This window comes from Pelophylax lessonae (assembly GCF_965119305.1).
Source record: "Pelophylax lessonae genome assembly, chromosome: 3".
In the NCBI taxonomy this organism is placed as follows: Eukaryota; Metazoa; Chordata; class Amphibia; order Anura; family Ranidae; genus Pelophylax; species Pelophylax lessonae.
Window position 1 is genome coordinate 3,389,578 of NC_138770.1, and position 23,526 is coordinate 3,413,103.

At 43.9% G+C, this 23,526-nt stretch overlaps 5 protein-coding genes across 5 annotated transcripts in view; 2 read left to right on the forward strand and 3 right to left on the reverse strand.

The window, feature by feature from the left end:
• LOC309549119 (uncharacterized protein) overlaps window positions 1-18,412 on the reverse strand; it is a 2,919,967-nt gene extending 2,901,555 nt beyond the window's left edge. Inside the window, exon 1 of the mRNA XM_082249156.1 lies at window positions 18,376-18,412. The gene's annotated coding sequence lies outside the window, so the exon portion shown is untranslated. The remainder of the gene's footprint in view (window positions 1-18,375) is intronic.
• The window catches only part of LOC309549117 (uncharacterized protein), a 4,285,597-nt gene that overhangs the window by 2,790,894 nt on the left and 1,471,177 nt on the right, over window positions 1-23,526 (forward strand).
• The window catches only part of LOC309549120 (uncharacterized protein), a gene marked incomplete at its 3' end in the record, with an annotated part of 1,495,124 nt that overhangs the window by 136,135 nt on the left and 1,335,463 nt on the right, over window positions 1-23,526 (reverse strand). The window lies entirely within an intron of this gene.
• Window positions 1-23,526, forward strand: part of LOC309548692 (uncharacterized protein) — a gene marked incomplete at its 5' end in the record, with an annotated part of 106,730 nt that overhangs the window by 5,873 nt on the left and 77,331 nt on the right. The window lies entirely within an intron of this gene.
• Window positions 17,437-23,526, reverse strand: part of LOC309549125 (gastrula zinc finger protein XlCGF66.1-like) — a 136,039-nt gene continuing 129,949 nt past the window's right edge. Inside the window, exons 6-7 of the mRNA XM_082249161.1 lie at window positions 17,745-17,789; window positions 17,437-17,471 (exon numbers count right to left, since the gene is read on the reverse strand). The gene's annotated coding sequence lies outside the window, so the exon portion shown is untranslated. The remainder of the gene's footprint in view (window positions 17,472-17,744; window positions 17,790-23,526) is intronic.

The window sequence follows — 23,526 nt, forward strand, 5'->3', positions numbered from 1 at the left end:
AACGATTTTCTAGGTCCTCAAGTTTGTCCAGGATGTATTGCTGAGTCTGGGCATGCCTCTGGTCATTAGCTAAGTTGGATTGCACCTCATCCTTAACGTCAGACAGTCTGTGTTCTAGATCTGTCAGTCTATTTGATTGCTCTCCCATTTCTCTGCGGAGCTGCGCTATGCCTGCTGTCACTGCATTATCCACTGCTGCTGTGATCGTGGGAGAAAGAAGGGCAGCGACAGCTTGAGAAATCCTGGCATACTGCTCTTCTTCACAGGTGGAAGCAGCGGTGAAGGAGAAGTGCTGTGGAGGAGCCGCTGTGTCTGATGACTGTGGGTGAGTTGCGGCAGCCATTTTAGGTGTATACACGGCGGGAGGCTCGGATGCCGAGCGGGTCTCTCCAGGACCTTGAGCTGGATGGATTATGAACCGACCCATGTATTACTTGCCCGGGGTGTTGTGAGGGCGGATCATGGAGACGCTGCTGGCTGAAGGAGCTGCAGAGACGGTTTTACATGCTGAGGTGTCCGGAGCCGCCGCTACAGCCGTCTACCTCATCAGGCGCCGGAACCGGAACTTCCACACTCATTCTAAGTGTTCTATCAAACTGTCTTATGAGTATCAGTACCAAATATATTTTTAGAAATGTTTTTAGATAGATTGTGTAATAAATTTGAGAATAAGCCCCCATAATGCCCGGTGTTTACTGCATACAGACGTTGCCGCTGGACACACATGGGGGATCATTCATGTACAGATGTGTGTGTACATCCATTGTAATTACACACACAATTTTTATTGTATTTTTATAATTTTTTTTAATCTATTTATTCTCCTTCTATGTATATTAATCTGTCATCTCAATTAATTTACTTTTATTATTTTTATTTTCATTTTGATATTTTTAATTTTTTAAAATGTATTTTCTATTTTTATTATTTTCACAAATCCTTTTTTTCCCATCTGTGACCACCGCTGTGGGGACACTCGTGTGTTTACTATGTTAGACCGGAAGTGACGTGTTCTGCTACTTCTGGTTTCCGGCCAGTACACTGGGGCTTCCATGTGACGGTGCTTTTATCATCAATATTGTTGTCTTTTGCATCCTGGGTCACATTGCGGCTGTTCCCCCTGGTATTTGGCCCTTGTGTCTCCGGTTACTGCTTTTCCATTGCCCCTGGGGAACACAGGAGCACACACGAAACCAGGAGTGCGGCTTCACTTCCAGTTTCCGGGATCCCGGCAGCTTGCAGTCCATGGCCATCTGACAGCTTGCCGGATCTCACAGTGGCAATGGGGAGACAGAGCACAGAGGGGTCCCAGTGCTGATGATTCCTGCAGGGCCCAACCATCTCTCCCCTGATTGCCACAGCTTCCATCTACATATACATTTAATATATTAGGGTTTTTATTCTTTCGGCTACTCCCTTCCTGCTAGTAGGGGGCAGATTTTGGTGTGCTTTGCTGCATTTAAACACGAGGTATTTGGTTGCGCTGGTTAGCACAGCTCTGAAGAAGGGAGTGCGCCGTCAAATTGTGTTAGCATGCTTATGTGAGGTTGCAGAAACACTTGGGTTTTCTGCCTCGTGAATCCTTGTATGTACATGCTGTATACTTCTGCACCTTTTTGAGCATGCATTTTATTGGTTGCTTTTAATATTAATACATTCTGTGTTTACTGATTATGCACTAGGGTTTGCACCTTCCCCTTCTTTGTTTTTTGTGGCTGATTCACATAGGCATCTCTGGTGTCTCCCCCTGGTTCTGGAAGTTTAGAGAAACTTCTAGAAGTCAGTGGGTGGAGGCCAGGATGGTTGATCTGCATACTTAGGGGAACCTGTGGTTAGTCCAGTCCTTAAATATGGGAGAGCCACGCTAGCAGAAAAGTTGGGTGCAGGGGTGGACTGACAATAGGAGATCATCGGGCCCCCCTGTGTTCCCGCCCACACGCAGACCACAGCCACACAAAGCCTCACCTACATATTTCACTTCTCACAAATGGTTTTAAGCAGCAATATAAGAAAAGCGGTGTCCCACCTCCTAGCAGCAGCTAAACCAGGGGTGGGCAAACTTTTTGACTCGAGGGCCACAATGGGTTCATATATTGGACCCGGGGGCCGAACCATAGAGTAGATGGACGGTGTGTATGTGTGCCCCCTTTCAATGCAGAGATGCCAGCATGCCCCCTTTAAATGCAGATATGCCAGCGTGCCCCCTTTCAATGCAGATATGCCAGCGTGCCCCCTTTCAATGCAGATATGCCAGCGTGCCCCCTTTCGCTGCAGATATGCCAGGGGCCCCCTTTCAATGCAGATATGCCAGCATGCCCTCTTTCAATGCAGATATGCCAGGGGCCCCCTTTCAATGCAGATATGCCAGCATGCCCACTTTCAATGCAGATATGCCCCCCCCCCACGAGACCAGTGCGCCCCCCGCGAAACCAGTGCACTTACCTCAGGCAGCGCTTCTCTTCAGTCCCCCGACGTCTCCTCGAGTCCTCTGTCCTCCCGCCTCCTTCTCGGACAATGGCATGGGGTTTGCCTTTCGGCCAATCAGGAAGCGGGAGGACCCGCTTCCTGATTGGCCAGGAGGAGGATCCGTGTGACAATAGCAAATTTTCATTCGCTATTGTCACACAATGGGCGGGCTCGGGGCGCACTTCTCTGTGCACCCTGGCCGCCACTGCCCAAGTTCCTCGGGCGGCACAGTACCGTTTGATCCACGGTACCGGTCTGCGGCTGCGCGCTCCGCGGGCCGGATTAAAAGGTCCGCTGGGCCGCAGCTTGCCCATTCCTGAGCTAAACTGAACTAGCAATGTCAGCAAGCAGAAGTGTAACTACAGGGGTTGCAGGGGTCTCAATAGTGACCCAGTCTAATGCTCCCCTGTCACATTGGGTTTGACTAGATACGAGGAACAGCAGGTCTGCATATAGCGGAACCAATGCTTTCTATTTTTCTCCTGTAGCCACTGAAAGCCAGCTACTCCCTCCTACCAGCATGCAGTGGCTGCAGGAGGAAAATGGAGGGCATCGGTTCCTTTATATGCCACCCCCACTGCCCCTCCAATGTGTCCTCAATCTCCTTTCTATGGCTCACAACAGCTGTGATTAATGGTGGCATGCTGGATGCCACTGGGTAGAATGCAGAAAGACCAGACTAGCTAGAATGAACCCGGAAGTGATGTGTATTAGGTGACTTGCGGGTTCAGTGCTATCATTCCTGACCGCTGTGGCTGGAGAAGCTGTGAATGGAGAATGATCTGCTCTCCATTATCTTCAGTAGAGGGCAGATAGATTCCTGATGTCTCATTAAAGAGAACCTGTCACAATAAAATGCTATCACATAGGGGGGCTATTGGTCTATTATGAAATGATAAAAAGTTAAGTAATAAAAGTAAAAAAAAAATTACACCCAAAAACTAAAACCCCGCCCCAAAATCTTTGTTCCCGTGTACACACAAACATAAAACAAAAACATTGATTGCACATATTACATAATGCCATGCATGCCAGAGTGAGAGCGATCATTCTACATCCATTATTCAGAGTTCCCTCTACACACAGGACCTGGAAAGGCTTTTAAAGCGCCATCTATGGGACATTTCTGGATACAAAAGTTTGTCATCATTTCATCAGCACACACAATTATAAGGCTGGACATGCTGGGTATCAATTTACTCAGCACAACCTCATCTCTTATATTTTACCAAAAAATAAGAAATAAAACACTGTATGTCCTCTAATATTACATTTATTGTATTTGTTACTGAAAGTTACCATTGATGAACTATTGGGTTATTACCATGTGACATAAAATGTAACTTCCACCCTTTTATTCTCCAGGACCTCTGCTTTCACAATATATATGTTTAGGTGTTTAACAGAGTACCCAACATTTTATATTCCGGAAATGTCCCTGCTGTGCCACATTCTCTAGCTGTGCTGGGAACTCAGCCTACTCTCCTCCAATGATCAGTCTTATCCTGACACACCGCCCCCTGCACAGCCATTCACTGGGAAGATCAGGGTGCTGCTGTTTATCTTGCCCCAGCTCTTAGGCAGCTGAGAACAGAGGAATGGGATCACTTATAAAAAAAGGGGAAAAAGGTATACAGATGTGTGTATCTATATATATATATATATATATATACATATATATATATATATATATATATATATATACACATTACATTCTTCTCTTTTCTTAGCTGCCTAAGAACTGGGGGAGGAGAAACAGCAGTGAACTGTATATATGAGATGCACCTGTATATATATACACACATACACACACATACGGTATACACAAATGTTTTGCCTTTTATTTCTATTGTAAACTGAATGGGTTGTTCTACAAGGCGATCGTTTACATACACAGCACTTTTGCGGCACTTTTCAGGTGCTTTTGAGACGTTAGCAGTGCACTTTTTTTAAGGACATGCGACTCAAAAACTGCAACTAAAAGAAAGAAAGAAAAGTAAGTCTGTCCGGGGATCTACAGCCAGCCATTCCTGGAGTCAGCACTTTGTGTGTGGAACCTGCAGATAGGGGAGCCAAGGAGATCATATTATGTAGAAGAGGGGTTGTTTGTCTCGGAAGACACGAACCATTCTTTCATTTAGCATTATCCATGTGAGCTTACACTTCGTTAGGACGATGTCTATATCTGAGCTTTTCCAGGCGGTCCCAATAGCAATTTTGGCCGCCAAGAACATGAAGTATATTAAGGAAGAGAGGAAAGATTGCTGGTGCCGCACATCCATGGAGTCCTGTGGTGGTATGAGAGAGACAACCTCAGCCTGGGCTCCCACCAGGCCACACCCCCAACGTATTTTACTCCGCCCCCGGAGCTTAGTCATGGGGAAGAACATGAAGTATATTAAGGTCTGTGTGTGTCTCAGAACATTTTCTACTGGTTTATTCAGTAGGGTAATACTTGCATCTTTGGTAACAATGACCGTCGTAACTGAAAAAATAAAAGAGTGTCCCCTCATCCAGAAGGGGCGCACTTTAGGACAAGTCCACCATATGTGTAGAAATGTGTCCATCTTGCCACAACCCCTGAAGCAGGAGGGCGACGAGCCCGGGTGATGACACCAATTTCTATCATACTTAGCGCCATCAAATGGCCAAATGCACATTTTTAGTTTTAAATGAATGGTTGGTTTAACCACTTAAGCACCGCAAGGTTTTACCCCCTTCATGACCAGAGCATTTTTTGCTATTCAGCACTGCGCTACTTTAACTGGGAATTGCGAGGTCATGCAACACTGTACATAAATTATATTAATATCATTTTTTTTACATAAATAAAGCTTTTTTGTGGCCTTCGTTCACAACTAGGTTTATTTTTTATTATATTAAAAAAAATCATACATTTTGTAAAAAAAAAAAAAACCAAAAAAAAAACAATATTTCTATTATAAAATATATCCAATAAACAGAAAATTATAAAAAAAAAAATCTAAATGTCTGTATAAGTTTAGGTCCAACTGTATTCTGCTACATGACTTTGGTTATATAAAAAAAAAAAAAAAATCCCATGAAGTGTATATTAATTGGTTTGAGTGAAAGTTATAGTCTATAAACTATGGTGGAATTTACACAGCTTTGACGTTACTTGTAATGGTGGTGATCAGCAACTTAGAGCGGGACTGTAATAGTGTGGCGGACAATTTGGCGCTAGCTGACATTCCCTGGGAGGGGCATTAACTGACACTGACATCACTAGTGACACCAATACATTGATCAATAATACAATACACTGTCACTGTACTAATGACACTGACTGGGAAGGGGTTAATATCTAGGGGCAATCAAAGGGTTGACTGTGTGCCTGACAAGGTGTAGTGTGTGTAATCTGTGCTGCTTTCACTAACCTCCCTTTTTTTATTTCCCTCATTTACAGAAAATTCATTGGACGAATGTGACAAACAATCATTCAGCTGTTAAAAATTCTGGCTGTATATTAAATAACACAGTGATTTCCTATGATCGCCAGCTCCATCTAGTGGACATATTACGGTATTTTTCCTGAAATACCTCCATCAGTAAAATCAGTGCAATAAGGCATTATGGCAACTAGATGGAGCCAATGATCATATGAAATAAAATATTGCCAAAACTTGTCACAGCTGGGTGAATGTTGGTCACACTCATTCAACTAGTTTTGTATTTTTAAATAGACATCTAAATGTTTCTGAAAGCTCACACCACAAAATGTACTCAGCCAATGAAAGGTAATGACTCTGTGACAGACCTAACCAGGACAGAGGCTTTTGGAGAGGACAGGGAGCGAGCCTCTTACCCAGTGACTATGGGCCCTGGCATTTAAGGGAACACTACTCTTTGGAAGGTGTATGCCTGGGGGATCCGTGGAGTGGTCTTGTTTCTGATTCAAGTTTATGTCTCCCCAAAACACACAGACTCCGGGAACTGGAGGTTCCATATCCATATTTGGGGCCTCTATGCCTCCAACCAGCAATGACTGTAGATGTTATGTAATCAGCTGAAACCACTGGAGCCTCCTGCTATAACGTGTTTATGGTAAGTAGATCTCTCCCATTGTTCCATTGTCTCTGTCTGTCTGCTAGTATTGTCCCCTCCACCTAGGCTGGTTTAAGTGACCAGTTAATTAGCTCATGTTAAGTATATCACTGTAAGTTATCAGTTGCTAGAGGGGGAGTAGCATAGTTTATGTTGGCTGTTCCTTAGTTATGTTAATTATATTCTTGTTTACAGTTTGCATTGTTAAGGTAATATGATCAGGAGGTAATATGACCTAGTCGGGGTGCCAAGTGGTTCCATCACAGACTCCATTTTTATTTTTCTCCTTCTGTCAATGGCCAACACAGGACAACACTTCATCCATGTCTTTGGTGATCTCTGATCTCCTAATGAAGTGTTTCTTACATGATGAAGATCAGCCATGGAGTATATCTGAGGTTTATATCAGGGTGTGCTTCTTCCACACATGGGAGTTGTAATGTCCAGCAACATTCATATAGAAGACATTTCCTGCACTCAAGGCAGTAATACACCTCGAGGGTTGTGTTTGATTCCTGATGTACAGGAAGACAGGACTTCAGCGAGGAACAATTCCCTCACTCAGGACAGGAAAGTGGTTTCTCCCCCGTGTGAGATCTCTGATGTCTGGAAAGAGTGGACTTATCTGAAAAACATTTCCTGCACTCAAGACAGGAATACGGCTTCTCCCCCGTGTGAGATCTCTGATGTCTGGAAAGAGTGGACATATCTGAAAAACATTTCCCGCACTCAGGACAGGAATACGGCTTCTCCCCCGTGTGAGATCTCTGATGTGTGTTAAGATGGGGCTTCTGTGAAAAACATTTCCCACATTCAGGACAGGAATACGGCTTCTCCCCTGTGTGAGACCTCTGATGTGTAACAAGGTTTTCTTTTCGTACAAAACATTTCCCACACTCTGAACAGGAAAATGGCTTCTCCCCCGTGTGAGACCTCTGATGTATAACAAAGTGTGATTTTCGTGCAAAACATTTCCCACAATCTGAACAGGAAAATGGTTTCAGCCCCGTGTGCAGTTGCTGATGTGTGTGAAGATGGGAGATCTGTGAAAAGCATTTCCCACACTCAGGACAGCAATATGGCTTTTCCCCCGTGTGACGTCTCTGATGAATGACAAAATATCTTTTTTTTGGAAAACATTTCCCACACTCAGGACAGGAATAAGTCTTTTCATCCATGTGAGACTTCTGATGTCTGGCGAGACTGGACATCTGTGAAAAACATTTCCCACACTCAGAACAGGAAAGTGGCTCCTGCTCCGCATGCGATCTCTGATGTTTGTAAAGAATGGACTTGTCTGAAAAACATTTTCCGCACTCAGGACAGGAATATGGCTTCTCCCCCGTGTGAGATCTCTGATGCGTGATAAAATGGGACTTTCTTGAAAAACATTTCTCACACTCATCACAGGAATATCTCTTCTCCCCTGTGTGTAATCTCCGATGTACGTAAAGATTGGACTTGTGTGAAAAACATTTCCCACACTCAGGACAGGAATATGGCTTCTCACCTGTGCAAGATCTTTTGTGCACATCAAGATTGCATTTAAAATGGAAACTCTTCCCGCACTCAGTACAGGAAAGGCTCTTATCTGTTGGAAGGACGGCATTGTCCCTCACAGTCTGAGGTTCCTCAGGATAAGAGGAATATGATGGTTCGGTACCGTCCCTCACAGTCTGAGGTTCCTCAGGATAAGAGGAATACGATGGTCCCGCACTGTCCCTCACAGTCTGAGGTTCCTCAGGATAAGAGGAATACGATGGTCCCGCACTGTCCCTCACAGTCTGAGGTTCCTCAGGATAAGAGGAATACGATGGTCTGGCACTGTCCCTCACAGTCTGAAGTTCCTCAGGATAAGAGGAATACGATGGTCCGGCACTGTCCCTCATAGTCTGAGGTTCCTCAGGATAAGAGGAATATGATGGTCTGGCACTGTCCCTCACAGTCTGAAGTTCCTCAGGATAAGAGGAATACGATGGTCCGGCACTGTCCCTCATAGTCTGAGGTTCCTCAGGATAAGAGGAATACGATGGTCCATCTACACTGTGTGGTGCCGGATGGACATTTGAGGTAGCCGGGTTTTCTCCTGGACTATACTGTGTGATGTCCTCATCTTCTACTTTACAGTCTGGAGACAAAGTGAGACAATCCTCTGAGGTTTTCCTCATCTCCCGTCCATCTACTAAAATAGAAATACAAAGATTAATACTAGACATCAGGAGATTGGTTCCCCTAAACCAGGACTCCGCCCACACCAGACAGCTTTGTCTCTGAGGATCTTACAATTCCCCCCACAAGGTAACTAGTAAATGGGCCTCTGATCTCCTACCAGTTCATTTCTTTATTCATGGACCTTAGTCAGAGAGTGAGGAAACAACGAGAACTGTCTTTTATAGGAGTGACAGTGATGAGGGGATTATAGGACGAGTGTCCCCTCCCCCTCTGTCACTCATTGCCATCTTCCCAACACAAGAAGTCCTGCACTTCCTTATTTAGTTCATGATTTAGTCATGAATAACAGCAGGGATGAGCCCCACCAGAGGTCAGAGAGTGAGGATGGGGGGAGAACAACCAAGATGAAGACTGGACTGATCCTGAAGACCACCATCATTGGGTTACTGACTCCTCCCTCATTATCACTTTCTGTTTAAAGTTCCAAAGATTGAGGATGTTATCAAATTATTATCACCATGTAAAAGTCTGTCCTCCAATCAAATCATCAGATATAAAACATCCAGCTGGTAGAAAATGGGAGCAAAAGAAGTAAAGCCTATGTAATGAACTTAATATATAGGATAAACAAGGTAAGACTATAAAGTATATAGTGCAGGAGTCAGGAGTATGTGATGTACAACATAGAGTATATAGTGCATGTGTCAGGATTATGTAATGTACAACATAGAGTATATAGTGCAGGAGTCTGTAATGTACAACATATAGTATATAGTGCAGGGGTCAGGAGTATGTAATGTAAAACATAGAGTATATAGTGAAGGGGTCAGGAGTATGTAATGTACAACATAGAGTATATAGTGCAGGGGTCGGGAGTATTTAATGTACAACAGAGTATATAGTGCAGGGGTCAGGAGTATGTAATATACAATATAGAGTATATAGTGCAGGGGTCAGGAGTATTTAATTTACAATATAAATTATATAGTGTAAAGTTCAGGACTAGGGATGGGCTGGACATTTGAGTCAAACGTAAGTTCGACTCGAACATCGGGTGTTCGCATGTTCGGCAAGTTTTCCTGCCGATGAGCGCCCCATAATGCACTGTGCGATTGCAGTACATTAAGTGCTTATGATTGTCCAAAGCATGTACCTGACCTGTATGCTTTGGCCAATCACAGCACAATCTCCTGTCAAAGCCATACTTGGCCAAAGGCAGAGTGCCTTTAGCCAATCATGGCTCAAGGGCTATGCTCACGGCCCATACTTTATAGTGCTGCTGCTTACACGGCAGCCGTGTATAGTGTGTGATAATAGAGGTTAGGCAGGTAGTTAGTGGACAGCTAATTGAGTTAATTTAGTGCAGTCAGTGTAGTGTTCAGGTAATACCCCTCTTTTAAAATGTATAGATATGTTGTAGTCCTGGGTCCCCTCTTGGTGCTCCCCAAGTTTTGTGTCCCTGTCACTTATAGTTCGTGAGCAGTGCCATGCCAAGCTGACCATAATTTCTAATAGACGCCAATGAGCACTGAAAACTGAAAATTGGTCTGGGCAGGAAGGGGGTGAAAGTGCCCTGTTTTTAAGTGATTAAAGGGAACGCTATGACAGAAATAAAAAAAAAAAAAAAACGGCATGGGGTCCCCACAAAATCCATACCAGACCCTTATCTGAGCATGCAGCCTGGCAGGCCAGGATGGGGGGGAGGGACGAGCGAGCACCCCCCCTCCTTAACCACACCAGGCCGCTTGCCCTCAACATGGGTGCCCCCAAAGCACCTTGTCCTCATGTTGATGGGGACAAGGGCCTCTTCCCGACAACCCTGGGCTGTGATTGTGGGGGTCTGCAGGTGGGGGCTTATCAGAATCTGGAAGGCCCCTTTGACAAGGGGGCCCCCAGATTCCGCCCCCCCCATGTGAATGGGTATCGGGTACATCGTACCCCTACCCATTTGTACCCCTTGCCTATAAAAGAGTTGTTAAAGCTCAAGAGCGTAATTCGGTGGGACACCTCTGTAGAGGCAGAAGTGTCTTAATTTTTTCTATTTTTCAGGTAAGGCGGGCACCGTGATTGAGGATGGATTTACATTGGGGGACACTATTTTTTTTATTTTTTTCTTTGAAAAAAGGACTTGTCAAAAATTGTCTTTTGTGTTTATTTTTTTGTACACTTTTTTGGTGAATGGGTAGGGGTACGATGTACCCGATACCCATTCCCATGGGGGGGGCAGGATCTGGTGGCCCCCATGTTAAAGGGGGCTTCCAGATTCTGATAAGCCCCCCACCCGCAGACAACTACAGCCCATAGTTGTCGGGAAGAGGCCCTTGTCCCCATCAACATGTTGAGGGCATGTGGCCTGGTATAGTTCAGGAGGGGGGGGGGGGCGCTTGCTCGTCCCCTCCCTCTTTCCTGGCCTGCCAGGCTACATGCTCGGATAAAAGTCTGGTATGGATTTTGGGGGGGCCTCACACCGTTTTTTTTTTAAATTTTGGCATGGGTTTCCCCTTAAAACTGAATTGCCGGGAGTCGATGATACATTACAGCCACAAGCAAGTTTAAATTACATTTTTTCCTTTAGAAATGTCAGTATTGCTTCAGCAGGCTCCATATATCGTACAGATGTGCCATTTTACAGGCACATTAAGGGGACCCCCCCAGGCACGATATTTAAGGACATTTTTTATTTTTATTGTTTAACTTTAAGCCTCATTAAAATCACTGCTCCTGTAAAACAATAATTTAAAAACAAAAATTTGCATTGATACATGTCCCCCAGGGCAGTACCCAGACCCCCATATACTTTTTCTAGCAATAACTTTCATATAAGCCTTTAAAATGAGAACTTTTGATTTTTCATGTTCATATCCCATAGAGTTTATTACAGTTGGCATGTTCGCTAAAACTTTTTCCCTGTTGGAGATGTTCTGGTGCGAACCGAACAGGGGGGGTGTTCGGTCCATCACTATTCAGGACTCATAATATTGGTATTTAGCAATCAGTGGAAGGTTAAATGTTTACATGAGACAAGTTGCAGAGGTCCCACACCGCTGCCTCCCATCTCCTGAGACTGCACTCAGTAAAGTGGTTCTGAGACTATACAGACATATCCCTCCACCCGGCACAGCCAGCAAATAACAGAGCAAGTAAATCTGAGAAATCTGCTGTCAGAGATCTTGCTAGACCTGGGCACTCTGGACCAATCAGTGATCAGTATAAGTGGAGGAATGTATTTAGTGTTAATGACCCACCTGTGCTGATCTCTGTAGGAGTGTCCTCTATAAATGTCCCCGTTATTCCATCCTCCTCCATAGACTGCTGATCATCCCTCACATACGTCTCTTCTTCTTCTGCTTTAACCTCAACTTTTATATCCATCAGATCTTCACCCTAAACCAAGAAAATGAGAGAAAAATCATCTGTAAAATATAAGCTCACATAAAAAATCCTCACATCATCCCCACAAGTCCATGTTCTAGATACTCCATCGCACCAACCTTGTAACAGTGAGGGATGGTGTGACCTTCCTGTGTGGAATCCCGGGAATACAGAGGACGGGGACATCTCTCTGGTAGGTTCCTGGTATTAGGTGGCTCCATCATATCCTTGTGTCCTTCTGAAAACTCCTCCATCACTCCATACTCCTCATCCTCCTCTTTATACTCTTCTTTAACATCAATATTATCATCCCCGAGGTTTCCACTCTGAATATATAATAAAACATTCATTGTAACAAACATGCTGTGTATAAATTATAACTACTAATAATTGTCAATCATCTACCTGAGTACACTGCTGGGGTATAAGATTAATACTTCTAAGATCGAGGTTCTATCAGCATTCCTCCCACAACTCTGGGCACCTTACAATCCGCTTACTCGTATCACTAGTGTACCTGTTCCCTCAAATCCCTCGTTATTCATGTGACACCTTCTCCTCATTATACTAAGCTAACCTTCCTTCTTTATTTCAAGACATTTATCCCTGAAACAATGGGATGCTTACTGTATAATATCTCCTGGCTAGGCACGGTAAATGTCCTCACAATGTGGTTCCTCCCCAAACTGCTGTACCTATTGGAGACTCTCCCGGTCCAAGTCCCTCTTTCTCAGCTGAAATTGCTGCAAAGTACCTTTGTTACATTTATATGGCACCATAAGTCCCATCGCATAGCACAATCCACTTTGCTTTGGCTGAGATCTAGCGGCGGTCTGGGAGCACCTGACCTGTTAACCACTTCCCATCCGGGCCAATTCTGGCATTTCTCTCCTACATGTCAAAATCATCATTTATTTGCTAAAAAATTACTTAGAGCCCCCAAACATTAAAAATATATTTATATTTTCAGCAAAGACCCTAGAGAATAAAATGGTGGTTGCAGCAATTTTTCAAGCACAATTTCTTTGGAAAAAATACACTTTCATGAATTTTAATGAAAAAAATAAAAAAGCACCATTGTGACGGTACTCACCATCACTGGGAGTGAAAGACAGATACTTAACGGTTTGGATTGCTTCAAGTGGGACAGTAATATTTGTCAACAATATCTCTCAAGGGATATGAAGATTTAATCCCACTTTACACTGTGAGACCTATAGCCTGATGCCATGAAGTCTGCCTCCTAAATAATCATAGCAATACGTAGATGTGTATTCCATGTACTTCAATGTAGGAGACAGACAGACTGTCATTGGCAGTCTTGTCCTATTGTCTGTTTTGAGGTGGGATGTGTATTGTGTTAAGTCTGCCTGTGCCATTTTTAAAATGTTAATGACCCCACATTGTTCTGTCCAGATGGCTAGATAATTAGTTCAGGTTAATTCTGTTTCTGTATACAATTTCATCTGCATATGATAATGTAATCAGGCAACCCCTGACCTGTGTGTGGTAATTTGATCATGAGGGGGATGTGTCCATGCTGTATACATATAAATTCTGTGTGTCTGTTCAATAAAATGATTCCAGTACAAGCCAAGTTGTTGGCTAGCTTTGTATGAGGGCGGCTGGGAAAATCTGGTATACATGTTCATGACTGCAAGGAAGCTGTATACTGATGGAAGACCACAAACACAGTGTGGGTCGGCGGTTCCGTTACAACCATAGATACTGTAACCCAATTTTTTGTAAAATATAAAAAATGATGTTACGCCGAGTAAATAGATATCAAACACGTGTGTCATGCTCTAGAATTGCGCACATTTATGGGATGGAGCAAAACTACGGTACTTAAAAATCAATTTAGGCGACACTCGAAAAATGTTTACAGGTTACCTGTTTAGAGTTACAAATGAGGTCTAGTGCTAGAATTATTGCTCTCCTTCTAACGTTCGCATCAATGCCTCACATGTGTGGTCTGAACATTGTTTATATATGCGGGCACAATCTACATATGCGTTTGCTTTTGCGTGCGAGCACGAGGGGACAGGAGCGCTTTAATAACTTTATTATTATTTTTTTTATTTTTAAACCAAATCTAACTTTTTGAATAACTTTAATTCCTATTACAAGAAATGTACACATCCCATGTAATAGGAATAAGGTGTGACAGGTCCTCTTTATGGAGAAATCTGGGGTCCCGTAGACCCCAGATATCTCCTCTACCCGGGAAAGCATGACGAAAAAAGTACATTGATCTCTGCTTTCCAGGATAAACAACTGGCAGTGTTTACATCTGCCAGCACCGGAAGTTACGTCATGAGGTTGCTTTCAGCCTCCCAGGAGCATAGAGATGGCCGGGGACCATCCAGTCTATGGCCAGCTCTATGGTATTCCATCGCTGGATCGGTGTTCTGGTTCCCCGATCACAAGGGAGAGCCAAGAGAGGCACTGGAGGACAGCAGGAGAGGTGCAGGACATCCCCTCCCGCTGCCTGTAAAATCAATCAAGTGGCACATGAGTGGCTAGGATGGCTTTTACAAGTAAGGGAATAGCTGGCTGAAAAGAAAGATATCTGGATGATGCCTGCAGCTGCACCCATCATCCAGATATCACCACTTCAAGTCCAGGACGTCATATGACGGCCTTCCGGTGGGAAGTGGTTAATTTATTATTATGCCTCCCACCTCCACACTTTTATGTCCTGGTCTGTCCATCACCCCCCCAGTCGCTGATCTGAAATAGAATTTTGGCTTATCTACCCCCCTCACCCATGCCCTTTATTATGGTCAGCTGACTCCACCATGTCCTCTCCACTGAAACAATCCTCCTCCCCTATGCTATTTATGTTGTCCATATAGAAAAAATGTTGCACACTGTATTTTTCTTTTTCTATTATCTTTTTCTACCACGCTAGGTGCCCCCAGTGGTCACTAGAAGGAGAATTATCTGCAGAACTGTAAAAACAACAGCCAGGTCTATTAAGGGTAACAACAGTTTATTACCCACAATGTGGTGGTTTGGAACAGTCAAGTTAATGAAAAAGCCAACAATACCACTGCAAAAGATCCCTGGGCATTACTGGAAGGGTCATCCAGCACTGCAGTGAGGGCTGATAGAGGGGCGCCAATACAAAAGCCCTGGGAAGAACCAGAGGAAGCCTCGGGGTCCCAGCATGGAACGCAAGCTTGTAAAGTTGCCGTGATGACGTGTTTCACTTGCATGCGCTTTATCAAGTCACGGGGATAAAGACAACTGGAGTATTTAAGCTGTATGTGTCCCAATAGAGGGGTGGGGAGTGGGCGGGGCTATGCAGATCTGGATGCCACTTAACCGATCAATGCTTATGGCTGCCATTGAGTCAGTTGCCATCAAATATAAACTCTACATTATAATCACAAATGTACAAAATATCAGAAAATAATAAAAAGGGGAATATTTGCCTGAATACTATTGTGCATATTCTAAGAACTAACTAATATTATAATAATAATCATAAAAAATAATAAAAATTAAAATATTACTATTAATATGTCTGCCAGAGACAACAATTATGACACACAAAGTGGTAAAAAGAAGTTAATGGGATATGAGGATTATTATTAGACAATATTATGGATCTCTAAGTCCTCATTCAAGCCATATGGTGATAAGGAACCAAACTTATAAATCCAGAAGGTCTCCTTCCTACATAAGAGGGAGAACCTTTCATTATCAGTAGGTGAACCCTTGTGGATGGTCTCAGGTGCCATGACCTCCAGATAAGCCATGTGCTTGTGATGTGTCTGGAGAAAGTGGCGGGGAACAGGGACCTTTTGCAGTGGTATTGTTGGCTTTTTCATTACCTTGACTGTTCTTATCCTCCACATTGTGGTCAATAATCTGGTGTGAGACTTTTCCTCTTATAGTCCTGGCTGTTGTTTTCACAGTCCTGCAGATAATTCTCCTTATAGTTGCGTCATTTTGTAGATTTGGTTACAAGCAAACTCAGACCCTTTGAGGAATTCCACACTAAGCTCCATATTCCCAATAACCTCTTTACCTCTTATATTCAATGGAAAAAATTTTCTCCCCCCCCCCCCCCTCCATCATTAGCTTTACACCGACCAACCAAATTCAAACGCATATGAATCCAAGGCCCACACCAACCACACCTCATATCCTCCATCTACAAACTATTATACCAGGTGCTCCCGGTTACTGAAAACCTTCACTTACACTATATTGCCAAAAGTATTGGGACGCCTGTCTTTACACACACATGAACTTTAATGGCATCCCAGTTTTAGTCTGTAGGGTTCAATATTGAGTTGGCTCCGCCCTTTGCAGCTATAACAGCTTCAACTCTTCTTGGCACAATGCAGTCAGGCAACCGCCAAACCCAGATATGTCCATCAGATGGCCAAAACAACTCCATGTTCTATCCAGAACTTTCAGGGTTCCTCTGACTTATTTCAGTTTACTGCATATACTGTCCAAGTATGCTGTATGTCTATTGGCTATTACAAGCTGTAATATCTATATACCCTCTTCATGGTGTAATATCTATATACCCTCTTCATGGTGTAATATCTATATACCCTCTTCATGGTGTAATACCTATATACCCTCTTCATGGTGTACTATCTATATACCCTCATCATTGGGGTACTATCTATATACTCTCTTCATGGTGTAATATCTATATACCCTCTTCATGGTGTAATATCTATATATACCCTCTTCATGGTGTAATACCTATATACCCTCTTCATGGTGTAATATCTATATATACCCTCTTCATGGTGTAATATCTATATATACCCTCTTCATGGTGTAATATCTATATATACCCTCTTCATGGTGTAATATCTATATACCCTCTTCATGGTGTAATACCTATATACCCTCTTCATGGTGTATTATCTATATACCCTCTTCATGGTGTAATATCTATATATACCCTCTTCATGGTGTAATACCTATATACCCTCTTCATGGTGTAATATCTATATACCCTCTTCATGGTGTAATATCTATATACCCTCTTCATGGTGTAATATCTATATATACCCTCTTCGTGGTGTAATATCTATATACCCTCTTCATGGTGTAATACCTATATACCCTCTTCATGATGTAATATCTATATACCCTCTTCATGGTGTAATACCTATATACCCTCTTCATTGCCTGTTTTGTGAAATACAATGGATGCAACTTCTTTATTTTTGGTAAATTCAATAAAAATAAAATTACAAAAAACAATTCCCAGCACCGCTCACCTCTCCTGTCAGCAGCTCCATCATCTTCTTGGTGACTTCTAGAATCTTCTGCATGTTGTGTCTCTCAGGATTTAGGGAGTCACATGGAGGCACTGTGATGGTCATATGATCACCTGACTTCAGAAGAGGAAATCTCTGTATTGAGGAACCAATAGGAATATCATGTTAGAATCCCAGAATCCTCCTCACCTCTCCGGTCAGGTCTGTGTTTTATTAATAGAGATAAGAGTGATGTCATGTGATCTCCCAGAATCCTCCTCACCTCTCCGGTCAGGTCTGTGTTTTATTAATAGAGATAAGAGTGATGTCATGTGACCTCCCAGAATCCTCCTCACCTCTCCGGTCAGGTCTGTGTTTTATTAATAGAGATAAGAGTGATGTCATGTGACCTCCCAGAATCCTCCTCACCTCTCCGGTCAGCAGGTAGATGATCTCCAGGGTGAGGTTTAGTATCTTCTCAGTCATGTGACTCCGGTCCTCCTCCATCCTCATTGGTCATGTGATCTATACAGGTTTCCCTGTAAACCAATAATTGATGAGAGAGAATGATGTGGACTGTACTGGTTGTACAATGTTAGGATGGGGATGTATGGGGGATAATATGAGGGAAGAACGGACCCCGGTGGGATTATACAGAGGAACATTCAGTTTAGTGTTGTTTTCATCCAGAAGTCTCTTACCTTTGGCTTGACAAATCACAAAGTCTTTTTTGCTAGTTTTTGATCTGCTGGTAAAGAGGGACAAATATGATTCTTTTTATGTCTAAACAAACCCCCCCCCCATCCCCCACACCTAATACAAATCAACTAAGTTGTTTAAAAAAAAAAGACTAATCGGGAAATAAGAATGAGGAGAATGTTCCGGCCCCGTAAGTGGGGAAATGTTCTGCCCCTGAAGGGGTTAATCTAGGTTTCCACACTATATATGTGTGTATCATCATCTGCTGGAGATAAAAGAGGTCACAGTGATTATGGAGGAAGAGGACGGACATGACGGGGGGGGGGTTACTGGGTGTAAATAGAAAATAAGATCTTATTACCTTCTCTGCTTCCACTTCCAGCAACGTCTCCTCTCTACTTCCTACTGCCTCATCTTTCCCCCAGAATTCCTATTTATATCTGACATCACTTCCTGTCTGTATTCCATAGAGACTTCCTGTCTGTATTCCATAGAGACTTCCTGTCTGGGTAGAAGTGAGATCACCACCTTGTGGAGCTCAGAGGAACTGCAGCCCTGAGAACCGTCTGGTAGTGTGAACACGGCCTTGTGCTGTGTGTGTATGTACTGTATATCCTTCCCCTCTCTCTCCTCCCTGAGTGTGTATGAAGAGGCGGAGCTCCTGCTGGAACAGCGGTCGGAGGAGGAAGCCGAGTCTAGGAGGGAGACGGACAGAAAGCGCAGCAGACTTGCAGGAGTGAGCGAGGAGGATCCAGTTCCTTTGCCATCGGAGGTGAGGAGAGTGTGAAGGATGTTTGTGACTCTGGTAGATGAAAAGCTGGGAGTCATATTGCTCTGGTGAGTGGGGAAGCACTACTAAGGGGGCGCCCTCACCATCACGTGTGTAAGAGGTGGAAGAAGGCGTGGCTACACTACAGCTGGCACAGATTGGAGCACGGAGAACTTTCACACCTTATCAACTTTTCATTCATTTGTGGACTGTTTTTTGAGAAGTAGATGCAAAGTGGAAGCAGTGGACTTGCGAGAACACTATATGGAGTACACAATGTTGTATGATTACATGAATTTGCACAGGTTTTTAGGTTATTTAATATAGCAGCAAATATTATGAGATTAAAGAAGTGCAAAATGGAAGCAGTGGATCTGCAGGGAAGAGCATCTTGAGCACAAAGCACTTTATGTTGTATATAAATTTGCACATGGTTCAGTTTACTTCATCTATTGAAAAACACGATAAGATCAATGAAGTAGGTGTAAAGTGGAAGCAGCAGATCTGCAGAGAATATTATTTTGAGCTCCTAGCACTTTATATATGAAGGTATCCACATACAGTGCCGGGACAAGGTGATCCAGGGCCCAGGGCAAAGATGACAAACTGCAGCCCCCCTCCCTTAAGGTTAGGGTCAGGGCGCCCCCATTCCTGCAATAAAACCACTGCACCCAGGGCAGCCGCCCCTCCTGACCCCCCTTTTCCTGCCCCTGTCCACATATTTTAGTGTATTTATGATAATTTATGTGCACACACAATAGGACAGCACTGTGACACATAATGCTCTTCTAGTTGATAAAGGGAATACTTACCTTTGTTACAGCAGCAGTCCGGTAGAAGTTATTTTTGTAGGTATTTGGCTGTTACACATAGCGCAGGTTTTTTTCAATTTATATTGGGGACATAATTGCCCAAATCAGGGCTGCAGTTCCTCTGAGCTCCACAAGGTGGTGATCTCACTTCTACCCAGACAGGAAGTCTCTATGGAATACAGACAGGAAGTGATGTCAGGTACAGACAGGAAGTTCCAGGTGAGAGGTGAGTTGGGAGGAAGTAGAGAGGAGACATTGCTGGAAGTGGCAGCAGAGGAGGTAATAAGATCTTATTTTCTATTTACACTCAGTACCCCCCCCCCCCCCCCCCCCCCGTCATGTCCGTCCTCTTCCTCCATAGTCATTGTGATGTCTTTTATCTCCAGCAGATGATGATACTTATCTTTAAATCTCTGCCCTCCTAATAGTCTGATTTTAGATTTGAAAGACGTGCTTTAAAGCGGTAGTATCCTGCTTTTTTTACTTTTACCTACAGGTAAGCCTATAATAAGGCCTATAATAAGGCTTACCTGTAGGTACAATTAATATCTCCTAAACCGGCATGGTTTAGGAGATATTTGCAGTGCATGCAGCCGCTCACGAGAGTGGTGCTTGCGCTCTGAAGGTCCGGCGGACCTTCAGCTTCCCTTGCCAGGAGCTTGCCGGAAAATCACTCCGGCAAGTCAAACGCCGAGGGATCATGGCAGCGCCCGCAGCGATGTCCGGGGGTCCGTGTCGGGGCTTCGTTCTAAGGTAAGTAATACATAATGAGCTAGTATGCGATGCATACTAGCTCATTATGCCTTGGTCTTGCAGGTTTTTTTTTTTTTTGTGTTTTTGGGTTTACAACCGCTTTAATTGTTAGCTATCCTTCTATTAACCTATGATTAATTAATTAACAAACAACCACCCCCACCCTTAACAGTATAAAACTAGAGCACCCTTATGGGGACAGCACGTTACTGGGGGGAACGTTGCTGGGGGTTCTTTCCTTTAGTGATTCTTTCTCTAAGTGTTTCTTTATACAAGTGATTTGCACTTCAGCGATTGCACAAAGTGAACATAAATAATAAACTGCACTGAAAAGCACCAAACAGACTGCAGGTGATCCTGCCTCTCTATTCAGCTCTCCTTCCACTCTATAACATGCGCTCTCTACCACTCCTTCTGGTAGTTGTGTCCTCTCTCCTTATACTCTCTTTCCTTCACCCCTCTTCTCCACCCCACACCTTATATATATCACCCTCCCTTCTGTCCTCTCCCTATTACTGCACTCACCAACTCCTGCTAATTCTATACCCACATGCTGATAAAACATCCAGGACTCTGGGACACGTCCCTTCATATAAATCGCACTACCTCACTCAGTTCTTCTAACCTCTGGAGATTTATCCCTGAACCCTGGGCGTCTATCATATAACTGTGCCCAATGCTCCCATCACCCTAAACCTTCTGGCAGCAGCCGCAATCCACAAAACTTGTTTTCCATTACTCTTCTTCCCAAAACCAACCTCCCCTTCTCCTGAGCCCTCTGGAATGCCCGCTCTGTCTGTGACAAACTCACCTCCCTCCATGACCTCTTTATCATGAATTCCTTTAACTTATTTGCTATTACCGAAATCTGGCTTCATGAATCCGACACTGCTTCTCCTGCTTCCCTCCCCCATGATGGCCTTCTCTGGACTCACTCTTCCAGACCTACACAGCTCCTAACAGGTACTTCACCCACCTACCCCTACTGACACTCACCTCTTCAGAGGCACATTGTATTTGTCTCTTTTCTTCCATTTCTCTCTTTGGAAATCCCCACAATAATTTTTGGTGACTTCAACACCCTTTTAATGCTAATAATACAGCTACTTCTAAAGTTCTCAGCCTAGCCTCCTCTTTTGACCTGAAGCAATGGATACAGGCTCCTACCCACTCGGATGGTAACACCCTTGACCTTGTATTCTCCTATCTATGTATCCCGTCCAACAATCCTCTCCTACTCTCTGATCACCACCTTATTAGTTTTGCTCTCTCCCTGGCTTCCACCTTCTTTCTTCCCAACCGCCTAACAGTTACCCGTAGAAACCTTCAACACCACAACACTTCTCAACTCTGCTACTGACCACCCCTATACAAAATCTCACCCCCTGTCTTGCCCTAACCTAGCCACTTCTGTCTATAACAGTTATATGTCCTCCTCCCTAGACAAGCTGGTCCCCCCCCTCACTACACACAGAATCAGGCCCTGAACCTTGGAAAATAGATGACACCAGAAGTTTCAGAAAAAGTAGCTGCACTCTTAAGCATCTGTGGCGTAAGACTAAGTCCCAGAATGACTTCAACCAATATAAATCTGCCCTCCGAAAATGCTACTCTTGCCTCTTCACTGCCAAGCAGACAACGCTTCTCTACCTTCAACTCTCTTCTTCGTCCTCCTCTGCCTCCACTCTCCAACTCACTCACTGCCCAGAAGATCACCAATCACTTCAACAATAAGATTGAATCAATTCATGATAAAGAGATCTCCAATGTACAGATACATCCCCCACTTAACACCCCATGTCCAATCATTACCTCCCCCATTCAATCCTGCAGCTATTGATGAGGCTGCTAAACCTTTTTCTAACTCCCACCTGCTCCCGCACAAGTGCTACAGTCACCCTCTGGCTTTATTCTACACTCTCTAACCCACATCCTAAATCTCTCCCTCTCTTCCCGAACCTTTCCCAACTCTCTAAAACATGCACTAGTCACCCCTATCCTTAAAAAGCCCTCTCTGGACCCCATGCTCGCCTCCTTCATTCCCCTTTTCCTCCAGACTCCTTGAAAGCCTGGTCTACAACTGACTGTGTGACCATTTGATTGAGAACAAATTTTGCGATCCCCTTCTGTCTGGATTTCGCTCTCAACACTCCACAGAAACTGCTCTCCTTACAGAGAACAGCTAAAACCAATGGAACTTTCTGTACTCCTAATCCTGGACCTCTCTGCTGCCTTTGATACAGTGGACCACCCCTCCTCTTCAAAAAACTCCACTCCTTTGGTCTCTGTGACTGTACTCTTCGCTGGTTCTCATCCAACCTATCACACTGCACCTTCAGTGTCATCTACAATTCTACTCCCTCTTCTCCTCTTCCTTACTCTGTCGGGGTTCCCCAAGGTTCTGTTCTTGGACCTCTCCTATTCTCAGTCTACTCCTCCTCCCTGGGTCAATTGATTGCCTCCCATGGCTTTTAATACCATTTCTAAGCTGACTACACCCAAATCTATCTCTCTACCCTTCAGCTCACTCCATCAGCCTCCTAACGTATCACTAATTTACTAACAGACATATCAGCCTGGATGTCACTCCACTTCCTCAAACTCACTCTATCCAAAACTGAGCTCATATTATTTCCTCCTCCACACGCCTCTTCCCCTGATTTCTCTGTCAAAATGGACGGCACAACTATCAACCCGTCCACCCATGCCAAGGTTCTAGGTGTAATTCTGTACTCTGAATTATCTTTTCTGCTCCATATCCATTCACTGTCCACAGCTTAGCGCTTAACCTCCGAAACATCTCCAAAATACGCCCTTCCTAACCCATGACACCACAAAGCTCCTAATCTACTCCCTGGTTATCTCTTGCCTCGAATACTGTATCTCTCTTTATTGGCTTCCTCTTACATAGGTTATCTCCTTTAAGTATGAATGCTATTACAAGACTCATACACCTTACAAACCGCTCAGCGTCTGCCACCCCTCTCTGCCAATCCCTCCATTGGCTGCCACTCACCCAACAATTAAATTCAAAATACTAACAATAACTTACAAAGCCATCCACAACTCGGCCCCCAGCTTAACCTAGTCTCACAAACCCAAACAAATGGTTCTCTTTGTTTCTCCCAGGATCTCCTGCTCTCTAGCTCCATTGTCACCTCCTCCCATGCTCACCTCC